This window comes from Saimiri boliviensis, chromosome 1 (assembly GCF_048565385.1).
Source record: "Saimiri boliviensis isolate mSaiBol1 chromosome 1, mSaiBol1.pri, whole genome shotgun sequence".
In the NCBI taxonomy this organism is placed as follows: Eukaryota; Metazoa; Chordata; class Mammalia; order Primates; family Cebidae; genus Saimiri; species Saimiri boliviensis.
In genome coordinates, this window is record NC_133449.1 from 170428997 (window position 1) to 170445331 (window position 16335).

A 16335-nucleotide genomic window follows, 5' to 3' on the forward strand; every position below is an offset into this window, starting at 1 on the left:
TTTACTTGTTCAATAAACGTCCACTGCTCAGAAATTTCATCACAAAATTTACACTTGCTTTTTGGCAATCAGGGGTTCAAATACACACAAATAAAAAGCAGATCATATAAACTACTGCAAGAATGGAAGAGATTCATTTTGCCAAGTTCACAGCCGCTTCAGTACATCTGTCACTCGTTAAGTCCAAACTCATACCGTAAACAAAGTCCGACTGGTAAGTTGCGTTGCATTGAACCTGACATCTAACGCCAAAAAAAGAAAAGAAAAGAAAAAGTGAACTTCCGGTTTGCGTGCAAGAGAGATCTGTACTTGTGCAGCAAAGTCTCCCAACACCCCAGGGTTGACTTAGTGTAAGGTTTAGGGAAGCGAGGCTTGCAGGGGCCGGTGGCGTTTCTGATGCGTAAGTATTTAAGAATCTAAGGCCTTTCAGCTGTTTTAGCAAATCACAGGCGAAAGCAGCCTTTCGCCCCGACTTCCGGCGGCGCAGGCGCGGGAGCGAGACAGTTGCTGATTGGCTGCTGCCGAGCACCGAGGGGCGGGCTCTGAGCGCTGCCTTTCCGGCTGCTGCGGATCTGCTTAGGTTTAGGACTGCAGTCACTGCCGAGGGGCTGTCGCCGACTGGCTGATTTTCAGGACGTGTGTATGATTGGAAGTTATCTCTGATTAACGGTGGCTCCTGTGTAAGACTTGGGACTTCTGCCAAAGAACAGTGTTTTCCTTTCCCGAAGAAGAAAATCAGTACCCTTAATTCTCAGTCTTCCCTTCTTCCCTCAGCCGAACCTGCATGAAACCAGAAAGGTACTGTCCAAATCTTTATGGAGATACCCCTTTTCAGCTAGTGTTACCTTTTAGGTGATTTAATTTAGGCGCCAATTACTGTGGAAGAAAAGCAGCTCTGGTGAATTTTCGAATGTATTTTTAAAAAGCTGGGTTGGGCACGGTGGCTCACACCTTTAATCCCAGCTTTTTGGGAGGCCCTGGTGGGCAGATCACCTGAGGTCAGGAGTTCAAGACCAGACTGGCCAACACGGTGAAACCCCATCTTTACTAAAAATTCAAAAATTAGCCGGTCGGTAGTGGTGCGCACCTGTAATTCCAGCTACTCAGGAGGCTGAGGCAGGAGACTCACTTCAACTGATGGGGCGGAGGTTGCAGTGAGCCGAGATCATGCCACTGTACTCCAGCCTGGGCGACAGAACGAGACTCCGTCTCAAAAAAAGAAAAAAGAAAAAAAAAAAAAAAAGCTGAACACAGGACATTCAAGGAATCTTGACAAAGTCGAGTCGGACAAAATACAGGATGTACCCTACATATATAGCCAGGATATTCCCTCTCCAAGGGGAAAGTGAGAGGGAAAGGGAGGGAAAGCCCCATACCCAACAGAAAGAAATCTTAAGTCCTTTGTCCTTCTGGAAGGGCATCCATGGTATCCCGGCTTATTAAAGAAAAAGATTGGAACAACCTAAATATCCGTCAATCAGGGACTGATCGAATAGTTTTGCACATCTGTAAAATGGGATGCAATACAGCTACTAAAAAGGAGCCAGTTCCATAAACTGATAGGAGGACGACCACAATAGTTAGATAAATTTTAAAAAGCAAGATACAGAACTCTGCGTATAAAATGTGTGCTAAAACATGAGGATCAGGAGGTAAGAATAAATATATGTTCCTGCATGCGTAGACTATTTATTTCTAGAAGGATGTTAAACAGGTCGCACTGATCTCCTTGGGGGAAGGGAGCTCAAAGGCAGCAAGTGGAGGGAGTCTTCCTTTTTATGGCATATCCTTTTGTTATTGTTTTGGTTTCTTTATTCTCTGTGATGCATTATATAAACAATTTTGATTATTCTATATATAGAGAGAGAGAGAGAGAAAGAGAGACATTTTATTACAAGGAATTGGCTGACATTATTGTGGGAGATGGCAGGGCAATTCTGAAGTCCATAGGTCAGGCTGGGATGACGGCAAGTGGGAACTCCTGGGCATGAACTGAAGCTGCTGTCCACAGGAAGAATTTCTTCTTCTGGGAAACGTCAGCTCTTCTCTTCTAAGGCCTTTCAACTGATTGAATCAGGCCCACATAGATTATTTTGGACAATCTCTTATTTATTTCCCTCCCTCCTTTCCTTCCTTTTTTCCCTTCCCCTCCCCCCTTCCCCTTTCCCTTCCCCTTCCCTTCCCTTTCCCCTTTCCCTACCCCTTCCCCTTCCTCTTCCCTCCCCTTCCCCTTCCTCTTCCCCTTCCCTTTCCCCTTCGCCTTCCCTTTATTTTTCTGAGACAGAGTCTCACTCTCTCGCCCAGGCTGGAGTACAGTGTCATGATCTCGACTCACTGCAACCTTCACCTCCTGGGTTCAAGCAGTCCTCCCACCTCAGCCTCCCAAGTAGCTGGGACCACAGGCATGTGCCACCATGCCCGGCTAATTTTTTGTATTTTTTCTAGAGGCAGAGTTGCACTATGTTGCCCAGTCTGGTGTTGAACTCCTAGACTCCAGCAATCCACCTGTCTTGGCCTCCCAGAGTGCTGGGATTACAGGTGTGAGCCCCCATGCTTGGCCTCTATTTCCTAAAGTTAACTGACTTTAGACTTTAATCATATCTACAAAATAACTTTCACAGCAACAACTAAATTACTGTTTGATAGAATAACTGAGGACTGTAGCCTAGACAAGTTAACATGTAAAACTGACCCTCAACCTATATTAGTCATTCTTCACTGCATGACAAATTATACTAAAATTTAGGGCTTTAAAGCAACAACATTATCTTAAAGTCGCTGCAGGTCAGGAATCTAGGTGCGGTTTAGTTGGGTCTTCCCCCGCCCCCTACTTTTTTTTTTTTTTTTTTTTTGTAGAGACAGGATCTAACTTTGTTACCCAGGCTGGTCTTTCGGTTTCAAGTGATCCTCCTGCCTCAGTCTTCCTGCTTCAGCCTCCCAAAATACTGGGATTACAGGATTGAGCTGTCACACCTAGCCCCTCTAGGTCTTTAAAACAAACAAACAAATAAACAGTTTTGCTCTTGTTGCCCAGGCTGGAGTGCGGGGGTGTGATCTCAGCTCATTGCAACTTCCATCTATCTCCTGGGTTCAAGCGATTCTCCTGCCTCAGCCCCCCAAGTAGCTGGGATTACAGGTGCGTGCCACCACACCCAGCTATTTTTGTCTCCTGGTTTCTGCTTTATTTGTTGTCCCTAGTATAAGAAAAAAAGCAACCTTGATGTTATTGCACACATGGTAGGCTGCAACACACAGCATTCTTGACTGTTCTGGCGGGCTGCCTTTAACTGTCTTGCCAGAGCATATTTACTATTTCCCCATCGTATATAATCCTTAGGTCTGGGGAGTAACAGACCTACCTGTCTTGTGGCCACCAAAGACCACCTTCTGTCTGTAAGTTACCTCAGCAGATCATCCTTCACCATCAAGCTGGATTTGTCAGCCTCCTTTGGTTTCTTGGCTTCTTTAGCATTTGGGGTCGCTCTGCATATCCGGCCCTTTTGCGGAACACTGGCTCACTCCCATGTTCGTTTTTTTTTTTGTTTTTTTTTTTTTGAGACAGAGTTTCGCTCTTGTTACCCAGGCTGGAGTGCAATGGTGTGATCTCTGCTCACCGCAACCTCCGCCTCCTGGGTTCAGGCAATTCTCCTGCCTTAGTCTCCTGAGTACCTGGGATTACAGGCACGCACCACCATACCCAGCTAATTTTTTGTATTTTTAGTAGAGATGGGGTTTCACCATGTTGACCAGGATGGTCTTGATCTCTTGACCTTGTGAACCACCCACCTCGGCCTCCCAAAGTGCTGGGATTACAGGCTTCAGCCACCGCGCCCGGCCTTCACTCCCATGTTTATTGGTAGGATTCCGTTTCTCATGAGCTGTCAGCTGGAGCCTTCCCTTGGTCCTTGCCACATAGGCCTCTCGGCTGAACATCTCACAACATGGCAGCTTATTTTGTCAGAGTAAGCAAGAGACTTTTAATTATTTCGAAAACAATGAATTTAGAAAAAAATCAAATGTGTGGGCTAGGCATGAACAAGAGGCATGGATAGATTTGCAGGTGTGGACAGGATGTTTCCAAGCCTGGTGACCCTTCTGCAGGTGGGTGGACCTCCGTGCCTGGCTGATCAGCTGTGTAGGATGCTTCCCACGTCTCTAAGTATCTTCCACATCATATGGAGCACAAGAAACAGCCCGGGTGGAAATGGGAGAAGTCCTAATCCCGGAGGGCAGCAGCGTCATCCCACCTAGCAAATGACTGAGAAGAGGAGCTCATGATAAATGTGCTTAACTACACAAGCAGCCAGAGGGCACAAGAACCACTGATCATTCTGTGTAGAATTCATCTCGTGGGAGCTGCCTACTGCTGACGGACATAAACACCCAGGAGGGGTTCTCTGGAGCTTCCTTGGGATTTCATCACAAGAAGGCTTCTCTTTGGGGAGTCAGCTTGCTTTGAAGGTACTGCTCCTTTCCTGCCAAAAACAGTTATCTGAAGCACAAAATGTATTACAGAGAGGTAGTATGGTAAACACTGGTGAAAATGGACGGATTGGGAGCAGCAGAACCCACTGTAGCATATAATCACCCTCATCCCAGCAGCTGATACTGAACACTTACTGTGTCTTAGGGATGGTTCCAAGTACATTTCACACATGATCATTTCACTTGACCTGTGCAGCAGGCACTGTGTTTCCAATTTTCTTGACGAGAAAACTTGCACAGACAGATTTATAAATCACCCAAGGTCACCAAGCTGATAAGTAGCTGACCTGAGGTTTGAACTCAGCTGCCTGTACTACTGGCCATTCGACCGTACTGCCTCCAGGAGAGGGCTTCTCTCCGGCACAGCCTCAAAACGAGTTAAAAATATCAGTATTCATTGAGTCCTTATTGTGTTTCCCAGGGCTAGGAGAGATGCCATAGGAAACATTTGGTGTTTCTGAGTGGCAGGGTGGCTCCTGGAGTGTGAATTTTGTGTGTATGTAAAATATACATAACATAAAATCTACCATTTAAGCCATTTTAAATGTACGGTTCAGTGGCTAAATTTAAGATTTTTGTTATTATTGAGGTGAAATTCATATAACATAGAGATGTTAAAATTTTTTAATTTTAAATTTAAAAAACTTTTAAATTAATTTTAAATTAGGGCCATTTAAAATTTTTTATTTTTTTGTTTGTAATCTTTTTGTAGATACAGGGTATCCCTATGTTGCCCAGGCTGGTCTCAAACTCCTGGGCCCAATCAATCCACCTGTTTCAGCCTCCCAAAGTGCTGGGATGATAGGTGTGAGCCTCCACATCTGACCAAAATATTAGCCATTTTAATGTGAACTAGTTGGAGGCATTTAGGACTTTCATGGTATTGCACAACCACCACTTTGGAAAGTTCAAATACTTTCATTACCCCAAAAGGAAGCTCTGTACCTAATAAGCAGTTTCTCCCCATTCCCTCTCCCTCCTGTCCCGGTAACCACCAATCTGTGTTCTGTCTCTATGGATCTACCTATTCTGGATATTTTATATAACTTGAATCATAAAATATGTGACCTTTTGTGTTTAACTTCTTTTACTTGAAGTGCTTTTGAAGTTCATCTACATCATGTATCAATACTCCTTTTTTATGACTGCATAATATTTTGTTGTGTGTATATATACAATTTATCCATTCATCCATTGATGGAGATTTGCGCTGTTTCTTCCTTTAGGCTATTGCAAATAGTGCTGCTATGAACATGTGTGTACATGTACTTATTTGAGTAGCTGCTTTAAACTCTTTTGGGGGGTACTTAGGAGTGGAATTGCTGGGTTATATAGCAATTCTTTTTTGTTTGTTTATTTTTGTTTTTTGGGATAGAGTCTTGCTCTGTCACCAGGCTGGAGTGCAGTGGTGCAACCGTGACTCACTGCAACCTCCACCTCCCGGGTTCAAATGTTTCCTCTGCCTCAACCTCCTGAGTAGCTGAGACTACAGCCATGTGTCACCATGCCCAGCTAATTTTTTGTATTTTAGTAGAGACGGGTTTCACCGTGTTGGCCCGGATGGTCTAGATCTCCTGACCTCGTGATTCACCCACCTCGGCCACCCAAAGTGCCAGGATTACATGCATGAGACACCGTGCCTGGCCAGTTATATGGTAATTCTACATTTAACTTTTTGAGGAGTCACCAAATTGGAAGGTGACATTTTGACATTAAAATTTTTCATTGGGACCTTGGTTATGAATAAGAGAAGTATGTGTGGTATAGTGAAGATGCAGACTGGCCTGGTTTTGAATTTCTTCTCTACCACTTGTTAATAGCATGTGCATAGCTTAGTTATGAGTCTCTTTGAGGCTCAGTTTTCTTATCTGTAGAAATGGAGGTGTAGATAACATTCATTCAATCATTCATTCATTCAGTGAATCTGTCGAGGGCTCACTGTGGGCCAGGCACTGGAGATATAGTGAGAATTCATAAAGTTTACAGATTGAGGGGTCAGGAGAGAAAGAGAAGGACCCAGGGGTGAATTATTTTGGAAACGGAAAAATCATTTTGTCATGGGAGTAGTCACTCCCTTACATCATAGGTACACAGTGAGTACACCAGTGGGCCTGCACGTGATTCCTCTCTATCCGAGCACCGAACATAAGACCTACAAAAACAGATACGTTATTTAGGGTTCTGGGGTTGTAAGCAATAGAAACTGACTAGCTCAGTTTAACAAGGATTACTAGGAAATGATTGGGATGGCTCCAAATTCAAAAGAAGAGATAAACAATCCTCAGGGAGGCCCTGAAGAGCTCAGGCAGTGACAGGAATTTCAGTGACAACTGTTTGTGGCCCAGCCTCTCTTGGGGCTTTTCCTTAGATAGCCTGCTCCAACCTTTGCCTCCCACCTGAGGGTCCTGCCTCAGGTCCCAATGTCTGATTGCCCCAGCTCAGGGCATGTGGGCCAGGGCTGCTGCCTATAATTGCAGTCAGGCTTTGTAAATGTCAGGGGCTACTCATCATAGTCATCAGAGGTTTGAACACTCATTGTGACAATTTTCTAGTAAATAGCACTAAAGTGTCTTGAGGAAAGGTGTCTGTTCAAAGTCACAGTTGGGGCAAAAGAGTAAAACTCTACCGGGGACTGAAAGTGAAAATCAACTTGTCCTGGAAACGAAACAGTAGGTTAAGAGGACAGAAAAGTTAAAGTCAGCTACAAAGCCTGCAAGAAACATTGTTCCTCCCAAAGTCATGTAGTGGCTGTGAAATGCTATAAGGACCCTCTGCAAGTGGCCACTGCTCTCTTACCTAGGACCAAAGACAAAGGCAAAGGCATGCTTTGCTATTCTCATCTAATACTGGGGATAACCAACTGCTCAGCCGCCCTGGCCTCATGACAATGCTCAATCCCTAGTTAATCCTTGCTCCTCTTAATCCCTCATCCAAAACAGCATCCAATCCAGAATGGATTCCTGCTTTCCTTCAACCCTCTTTAGAATCCTTGGGCAGGAACTCACATCTTGCAAGAGAGCTACTCTCCTTCTGGAGATCTTCCGGAGTGCCCCACCTCACTGCTTGGAGACAAGAAATCTGATTTCATCAGACTGTAGGCTCATTCCTGGTGGTCTCTGGGTGATCAAGTTTTAAAGAAACTGTCAGGGATTGGAATAGAGGACTGTGATTGGTAGTCCCACCAGAACAATGGGATGGGGTAGGCAGTTCCCCAAAGGAAAATGGAGTGCTGTCATCAGGAAAAGGTAAAGATACTGGGCATCCAGACCCAGTGGATGGCTCTTGGAGTAGGTGCTCAATTAATGCTAATTGTTATTTGTGAGGTTGTGCTTTGGAGACACTACAACAAATTATATAAAATTATAGATTATAATAATGCATAATAATGATTATTTGCCATGTGCCAGGCACGGTATGTTTACTACCTCATTTGATTCTTAGCAAACCCACACTTATTTTATAGGTCTCCCCAGTTTCTAGGACATACTTTCTGTGTAGGGAGAGTCATCCAGCCTGAGCGCTAGTGATGTCCCACTCATCAAAGGGACACAAAGAAAAGATGGCAGGTTGCTGTCATCTCATGATCCCATCTCGGTATCTAGGCCAGCCTGACAGCGCTCCTTGGATCCCTGTGGATCTCTCTGTGGCCATGTGAAGTCCAAAGTGGCTTCAGCCCCGACTCATTCTGATTCAGGGCAGGGACGCATGCTCTGTTCTGGCAGCACTAATGACAATAATAATCACTAAAAACACTTAGAGGCTGTTTTACTACCTGCCAAGGACTGTGCTAAGAGCTTTCCATGTGTCATCTCATTTAACAGATGAGGAAACTGAGGCCTGAAGTTGTTCCTTATGAAGGTCACATGGTTGATAAATGACAGAGCCAGGACTCGAATCAGAAGTTACCTAGAGCTCATGGGCTAAACCACAGGCTGCATTGCTCAACTGATCTGTGACCATCTGTAAATGCAGCCTCTTAATAATTTTTACTTGTTAATTTATGTGCACATTATATGTTGAGATGGAGTCTTGCTCTGTCACCCAGGCTGGAGTGCAGTGACTCAGTCTCGGCTCATTGCAACTTCCGCCTCCTGGGTTCTTGCAATTCTCCTGCCTCAGCCTCCCGAGTAGTGGGATTATGAGCACACACTGCCACGCCCCTCTAATTTTTTGTATTTTAGTAGAGACAGGGTTTCACCGTGTTGCCCAAGCTGGTATCGAACTCCTGACCTCAGGCAATTTGCCCACCTTGGCCTCCCAAAGTGCTGGGATTACAGACATGAGCCACCATGCCCGGCCATGTGAATATATTTTTAAGTGAATTAATATATAAAGCCTAATTAGCACAAGGACTTGCTCATGAGACTGTTGTTATTGTTATTATTTTGAGATGGGGTATCACTCTTGTCACCCAGGCTGGAGTACAGTGGCACAGTCATGGCTCACTGCAGCCTCGACCTCCTGGGCTCAAGTGATCCTTCCATCTCAGCCTCCCAAGTAGCTAAGACCACAAGCATGTACCATACCTGGCTAATTTTTCTTTTGTTTTTTACTTTTGTAGAGATAGAGGAGGTCTTACTATGTTAACCTAAGTTGGTCTCAAACTCTGAGCTCAAGCAGTCCTCCTACCTTGCTTCTGAAAGTGCTGGGATTATAGGCGTGAGCCACCATATCTAGACAAGACTGTCATTATTATTTCAATTACAAATGGATGTGTTCTTGACAAGTATATAAGTCAAACCCTATTCTGTTTGTAACTTTAGCTTATGATTCCCATTTTATCTTCATTGCTCAGCAATGCACAGTTCACCACAGCTCTTGAATGCTATCTGTCCCCTGAACATCTGCCAGACTGCTCCCTTGCACACTTAACATGGCAAACACAGGCAAGTTCCTGAAAAACAAGAGCATCTCTTAGCAAATTCTTTAGGGAAGGAAAGAATCCTGTTGTCACGGGATATATGTCCTCACCCTCTGATTTTTCTGTTTATAATCTCAGGAATCCTCTCCAGGATATGAGGAGGAAAAGGTGGAACAGAGTCTATGACCACTGTTCCACACACTGGGGAAAGCCCAGGGGAGTCTCTTTGTCACTGACAGTAGCCAGCATGGCTCACACAGATTGTGGGCTCTGACCACCAGCAACACCTTCCTTGTGGGTATCTGGATAAAGATGCAGGCTCCTGGGTCCACCTTGACTTACTGGGGCCATGTCTCAAGGATGGTGCCCATGACCCTGCATTTTTAGCACATTTCCTAAGCCTAGCTATAGTCTTACTCTAATGTTAAGGGGAGGAACCTGGGGCAGGACTGCAATCACCGTTAGAGGAGCGAGTATGTTTACAAAGTGCCTCATAGATTACTGCCTTTCTGTAACTGGAGCCAGGTTTGTCTGCTCTACTCTGCGTTCAAACACGAAGCACCACCGGGTGCAGTGGCTCACGCCTGTAATCCCAGCGCTTTGAGAGGCTGAGGTGGTGGATCACCTGAGATCAGGAGTTCAAGACCAGCCTGGCCAACATGGTGAAACCCCACCTCTACTAAAAATGCAAAACTTAGCTGGGCGTGGTGGTGGGTGCCTGTAATCCCAGCTACTCAGGAGGCTGAGGCAGGAGAATTGCTTGAACCCAGGTGACAGAGGTTGCAGTGAGCTGAGGTCACCCCTGTGCTCCAGCCTGGGCAACAGGGCAAGACTCCATCTCAAAAAAAAAAAAAAAAAAAAAAAAAAAAGCCAAACATAAGAGGTGAACTAGCATTCTAAAGGACGATCTTAAATTTAAACACTTACCATTAGGTTTTTAAAGGGAAACTTGGTATGAGAGACATGGGGGAGCAGTGCAGGGTGCAGGATCTGTATATCTGTGTGTCTTGTTCTGATGGCTATCTTGGCTAATTGCCTGTTCTGAGGTCTGGCTGGTATTATCTTGATTTTGGCCTGATGGTGGTGGACTAATTGTTCGTGACTCCCCCTAAACAGGATTCCAAAAAAGGGACTCCATGCCTGGTTTCAAGATTAGCCTCTGGGATTTCTTAAGCAAGAGCATAATTAGATCATCTTAGCATGCATAGCCAGAGGGAGTGTCCATAGGGGAGAAAAAGGAAGAGATGAGAGGGGAAGGAAGGAAGAAAAAGAAAGTGAGTCTTTCAATAGCAAAGACATGGAATCAACCCAAATGCCCATCAAAGATAGACTGGATAAAGAAAATGTGGTATGTATACACCATGGAACACTAAACAGCCATAGGAAAAAATGAGATCATGTCCTTTGCAGGGACATGGATGAAGCTGGAAGCCATTATCCTCAGCAAACTAACACAGGAACAGAAAACCAAACACTGCATGTTCTCACTTTTAAGTGGGAGCTGAATAATGAGAACACATGGACACAGGGAGGGGAACAACACACCCTGGGCCCGTCAGGGGAGTGCGGTAGCAAGGAGAGTATTAGGAAAAATAGCTAATGCATGCAGGGATTAATACCTAGGTGATGTGTTGATAGGTGCAGCAAACCACCATGGCACACATTTACCTATGTAACAAATCTGCATATCCTGCACATGTACCCTAGAGCTAAAAACTAAAATTAAAAAAAAAAGAAAGGCTGGGTGCGGTGGCTCATGCCTATAATCCCAGCACTTTGGGAGGCCAAGGCAGGTGGATCATGAGGTCAGGAGTTTGAGACCAGCCTGGCCAATATGGTGAAACCCCATCTCTACTAAAAGTACAAAAATTAGCTGGGTGTGGTGGTGTGTGCCTGTAGTTCCAGCTGCTTGGGAGGCTGAGGCAGGAGAATTGCTTGAACCCAGGAGGCAGAGGTTGCAGTGAACTGAGATCATGCCACTGCACTCTAGCCTGGGCAACAGAGCAAGACTCTATCTCAAAAAAAAAAAAAAAAAAAAAAAGCAGGTGTTTTGTTTTTTTGTTTTCTTGAGACAGGGTCTCTCTTTATCACCCAGGTTGGAATGCAGTGGTGCAATCTCAGCTCACTGCAACCTTGACTTCCATGTTCAAGCGATGCTCCCAACTCAGCCTCCCAAGCACCTGGGACTACAGGGGCACACCACCACGTCTGGTTAATTTTTGTATTTTTTTTGTAAAGACGTGGTTTCACTATGTTGCCCAGGCTGGAAAAGTGGGTGATTTTTAAAACTAAGGTCCCCGGTTACATTTTCTAGAGGTCTGTGATTTCACTCTCACATGTCTTTTGCACAACTTTTTTTTTTTTTTTTTTTTGCAGTCCAGAGGTCTTTTTTTTTATTTTTAACAACTCTTATGCCATGAATTCATAGGGAATAGGTTCCAGCCGCTCAGGCTCCTTCCCATTGGTTTTTAAAAGTGTGCTTCTCTGAGTGGAGCAGGCTGGCACTTCAGTTGAAGCCAGGTACCTTTCTCTTTGGCTTCTTTCTTTTTCTGATCATTTTCCTTCACACGTTTCAGGAAGCTGTCTCGGCTCTTAGAGTGCTTGATGTGCTCAATACGCACATTAATTCTCTTGGCAAGAATTTTGCCCATAACTTGTTTGTTTAAAAATATGGAACACTTCACGAATTTGCGTGTCATCGTTGCGCAGGGACCATGCTAATCTCTGTATCGTTGCAATTTTAGTATATGTGCTGCTGAGGCGAGCACTTCTGCGTAACTTTTTATCATGGCCTCATTTGTTTTGTTGCCATCAACTTCCTTATTAGACTGTGGTTCAAAGACTCCACCTCTGAAGAATGTGGTGGGAGAGCAAGCACTGTCTCTGTTTTTTCTTCCAAAAGGCGGTTTGCACAGGATCTAACATCTTCCCAAGCCTCTCAAACTTTTTCTTATTTCATCTGGTCTTTGTTGCCACTCTTCCATTGATGGGGAGGTTGGAAGGGTGCCTCTAGAGTGTGCAAAAGACCCATTTCCCTTGTGAAGCTCAAGGATGAAATTTATATGAAATCAGTTTGTCTTTGGATTTGAGGCACTGATAATTTGTAGCTAATTTAATATGAACTGGACTGAGAACTGGAGCCTGTTTGTTTTATCCTGGCTGGCCTTCCCCTCCCTCCTTTCTGTTTGTGTACTTCTTGTCTCTAGCTACTATTGCAGACTTCATTTATCATCTGAGGGTGTCTGAGGTGCCCTGGAGGATGTCACTCCTTCTAGGGAGTTACATGTGGGAAGAAAGAAATACATGCATGTAAAACACTTTGCTGCAACTCAACAACAACTGCAAGAAAAAACAATCAGTTAAAAAATGGGCAAAGTACTTGAGTTGAAGTTCTTTGATATACAAATGGCTAGCACAGGAAAAGATGCCCAGCATCACTAATCTTTACTTAAAGGCAAATCCAAACTGCAGTGAGATGTAAGTCACACCCATTAGGATGGCAGCTATCGAAACAACAGAGCAGGTGTTGGTGAGGTTGTGGATAAATTGGAACTCTTGTGCACTGTTGGTAAGAATGTAACATGGTGCAGCCATCCTGGAAAGCAGTTTCTCAAATATCAAACAGGGCTGGGTGTGGTGGCTCATGCTTGTAATATTAGCACTTTGGGAGGCTGAGATGGGTGGATCACTCAAACTCAGAAGTTTGAGACCAGCCTGGGCAGCATAGTGAGGCCTTGTCTCTTTTTATTTTATTTTTATTTTTAAATTTTTTATTGTTTGAGATGGAGTTTCACTCTTGTCGCCCAGGCTGGAGTACAATGGTGCAATCTTGGCTCACTGCAACCTCTGCCTCCAGGGTTCAAGCAGTTCTCCTGCCTCAGCCACCCGGAGTAGCTGGGATTACAGGCACGTGCCACCACACCTGGCTAGTTTTTGTATTTTTAGTGGAGATGGGGGTTTCACCATGTTAGTCAGGCCAGTCTCAAACTCCTGACCTCAGGTGATCCACCTGCCTCAGCCTCCCAAAGTGCTGAGATTACCGGCATGAGCCACTGCGCCCAGCTTCTTTTTATTTTTTTCAAGGTAAAAAAAAAATCAGATTTGCCATATGATCTATCAATATAACTTCTGGGTACATGTCAAAAAGAATTGAAAGCAGAATCTTGAAGAGATATTTATATACTCTTAAAAGAAAAACTTCAGCTGAATTAAATTTAAAGGAGTTTGAACAATGAAGGATTCATGAATTGGGCAGCCCCCGGAATCACAGCGGATTCAAAGAGACTCCAGCACAGCCAAGTGGCAGAAGAAGATTTATAGACAAAAAAAAAAAAAAAAAGGAACATGATGTACAGAAATCAGAAGTGAGGTATAAAAATAGCTGGATCTGTTACAAGTTGGTGTCAGCCTTGATGAACACTTAGCAGCGTATGAGTGGTTGAAGTGTGGCTGCTGGGATTGGCAGACTCAGCTATTGTTACAGGTGTACACTCCTAAGTTAGGTTTTCAATCTTGTCTCCCTATTAGGCTATGTTATAGTTCGTCCACTAGGATTCAAATATGGATGTACAGAGTCCTTCTCAGACTATATTTAGTCTGCTTTATCAGCACCTGTATTCCTGGAAGCAATATTCTGAATACAGGTAGTTAAAACATGGAACTAACTCAAGCATGCATCAAAAGATGAATGGATAAGCAAAATGTGTACATATATACAATGGAATATTAGTCTTAGAAAGGAAGAAAATTCTGACACGCTACAACATGGATCAACAGTGAACACACTATGCTAAGTGAAATAAGCCAGTCATAAAAAGGACAAATACTTTTTGATTCATATAGCTCTAGGTATATGAGGTACCTGGAGTAGTCAAAATAGAGACAGAAAGTAGAAGGTGGCTGCTGGAGGAGAATAAGTTATTGTTTAATGATAAAGTTTTAGTTTGGAAAGATGAGAAAAATTCTAGTGATGGATGGTGGTGATGATGATTGCACATCAGTGTGAATGTACTTCACCAACTGCACTGAAAAATGGTTAAAATGGTAAATTTTATGTATTTTTACCACAATTTTAAAAAGTGGAGGCAATAAGAGTACCTACCTCAAGCAGTGTAAGTAATTGCCAGTATTTATTAAGCATTTACTGTGTTCTGAGCACTGCTCCAAGAACTTTAGGCACATATTTATTTCACTTAATCCTTGCACAAACCTTTAAGGTGAATTTATATAGATATGATGTATATCTATTATATATGATATATCTATGTGTCTCTTGAATATACATATTTTGCTGTTACACAAATGGAGAGACTGAGGTCTAGAGGCACTAATTGTCATTCATCTGGTGAAAGGCAGAGTCAGATATGACACCCACACCTGGTCTCTGGTGTAGTTTCTTTCTTTTCTTTCTTTCTCGCTTTCTTTTCTAACAGCAATAACTTAAGCATCTGGTGTAAATCCTTCTTTTCTCCTTCCCTCCCTCCTTGTTTCCCTCCCTTCCTCCTTTCTTTTTTTCTTTTCTTCATCTTTTTTTTTTTTTTGACAGAGTCTCACTCTGTCACCCAGGCTGGAGTGCAGTGGCACAATCTTGGCTCACTGTAGCCTCTGCCTCCCAGGTTCAAGTGATTCTCCTGCCTCAGCCTCCCAAGTAGTTGGGATTAGAGGCATGCACCACGGTGCCTGGATAATTTTTGTATTTTTAGTAGAGATGGGGTTTTGCCATGTTGGCCAGGCTGGTCTGGAACTCCTAATGTCAGGTAATCCACCCACCTTGGCCTCCCAAAGTGCTGGAATTACAGGTGTGAGCCACTGCACCTGGCCTGGCAACCTAAATGGATCTACTGGTAGAATTTAAGATACTGGCCACTACTGTTCCATGTCTCTTTTTGTTTAACAGTTTAGTATATGTACTTCCCCATGGCTGTCAACCCTGTCAGGTCATCATCCTGTCAGACATCCCAGCCTTTGTTCTGTCCTGTGGGCAGCCATTTTGTCTGTGGTCCCCACAAACAGGAAGTTCCATGTGGAGAGATGGCTGAACTGGGAAGAGCATGGCTCTGGGGATGTCACCTGGGTGAGGAGTGGGAGCCTTTGCTCTTTGCCCTAGGAAACCAAAAAGGAAATCTCTATTGCGACTACAGTATAAGCTCCTGTAGAGAAAGCTGCACCGTTTGCTGTCTTTTAAAAGTGTTGAGTCTCAGAAAATAACACCCCAAAATGAAAGCCTCACAGCAACAGGAGCAAAAGTTTTTCTGTGACCTTCTCCTGCCCTCATGTCTCTCAGTCCCATTCTCCCCTGAGGTTACCCATAGATCCCCCTTCCCTAAGGAGATTCATAGCAACCAGAGCCCCGTTTCACCAAAGCCAGCCATAAAACATGAAAATATTACTCATAACTTCCTCCCGACTTTTCTGTGTAAAAAAACTGGCCGTAAAGCAATGGTCTGGCCTACTTTACTTGGTTGCAGGCCATAAGACACCCCCTTCTAGAGAGGGTCCTGCCTCACACCAGGAGGAAGGAATGTTGCTCAGAAAGGCCAAGGAGAATCTAGACAGACAAGCCTGGCTTGGTTACCACATTCTGTCTAGGGAGTGTCTTTTTTCTTTTTTTTGAGACAGAGTCTTGCTCTGTCACCCAGGCTAAAGTAACGTGGCTCAGTCTCTGCTCACTGCAAACTCTGCCTCCCGGATTCAGGTGATTCTCCTGCCTCACCCTCCCAAGTAGCTGGGACTACAGGCACGCACCACCATGCCTGGCTTATTTTTGTATTTTTGATAGAGACAGGGTTTTACCATGTTGGTCAGGCTGGTCTTGAACTCCTGACTTCAAGCGATCTGCCCTCCTGGGCCTCCTAAAGTGCTGGGATTACAGGCATGAGCCATTGCACCGAGCTAGAGCATATCTTTTTGGTCCAATCATATTTCAACACAGCTGTCCATAATTTGTTGAAGCTAAGCATAATAATGCACAATTTCCTCTGTATCTTTGG

At 44.2% G+C, this 16335-nt stretch overlaps 1 long non-coding RNA gene and 1 other non-coding gene across 2 annotated transcripts in view; one reads left to right on the top strand and one right to left on the bottom strand.

Annotated features, from left to right (window-relative positions):
* The first annotated feature begins 566 nt into the window (after positions 1–566).
* Positions 567–16335, top strand: part of LOC141580279 (uncharacterized) — a 29869-nt gene continuing 14100 nt past the window's right edge. The window contains exons 1-2 of the long non-coding RNA XR_012512461.1: positions 567–798; positions 2857–4461. This is a non-coding gene — a long non-coding RNA (uncharacterized LOC141580279). The remainder of the gene's footprint in view (positions 799–2856; positions 4462–16335) is intronic.
* Positions 12011–12114, bottom strand: LOC120365638 (U6 spliceosomal RNA). Its single transcript, XR_005580524.1, has one exon. It is a non-coding gene; the product is annotated as a U6 spliceosomal RNA (small nuclear RNA).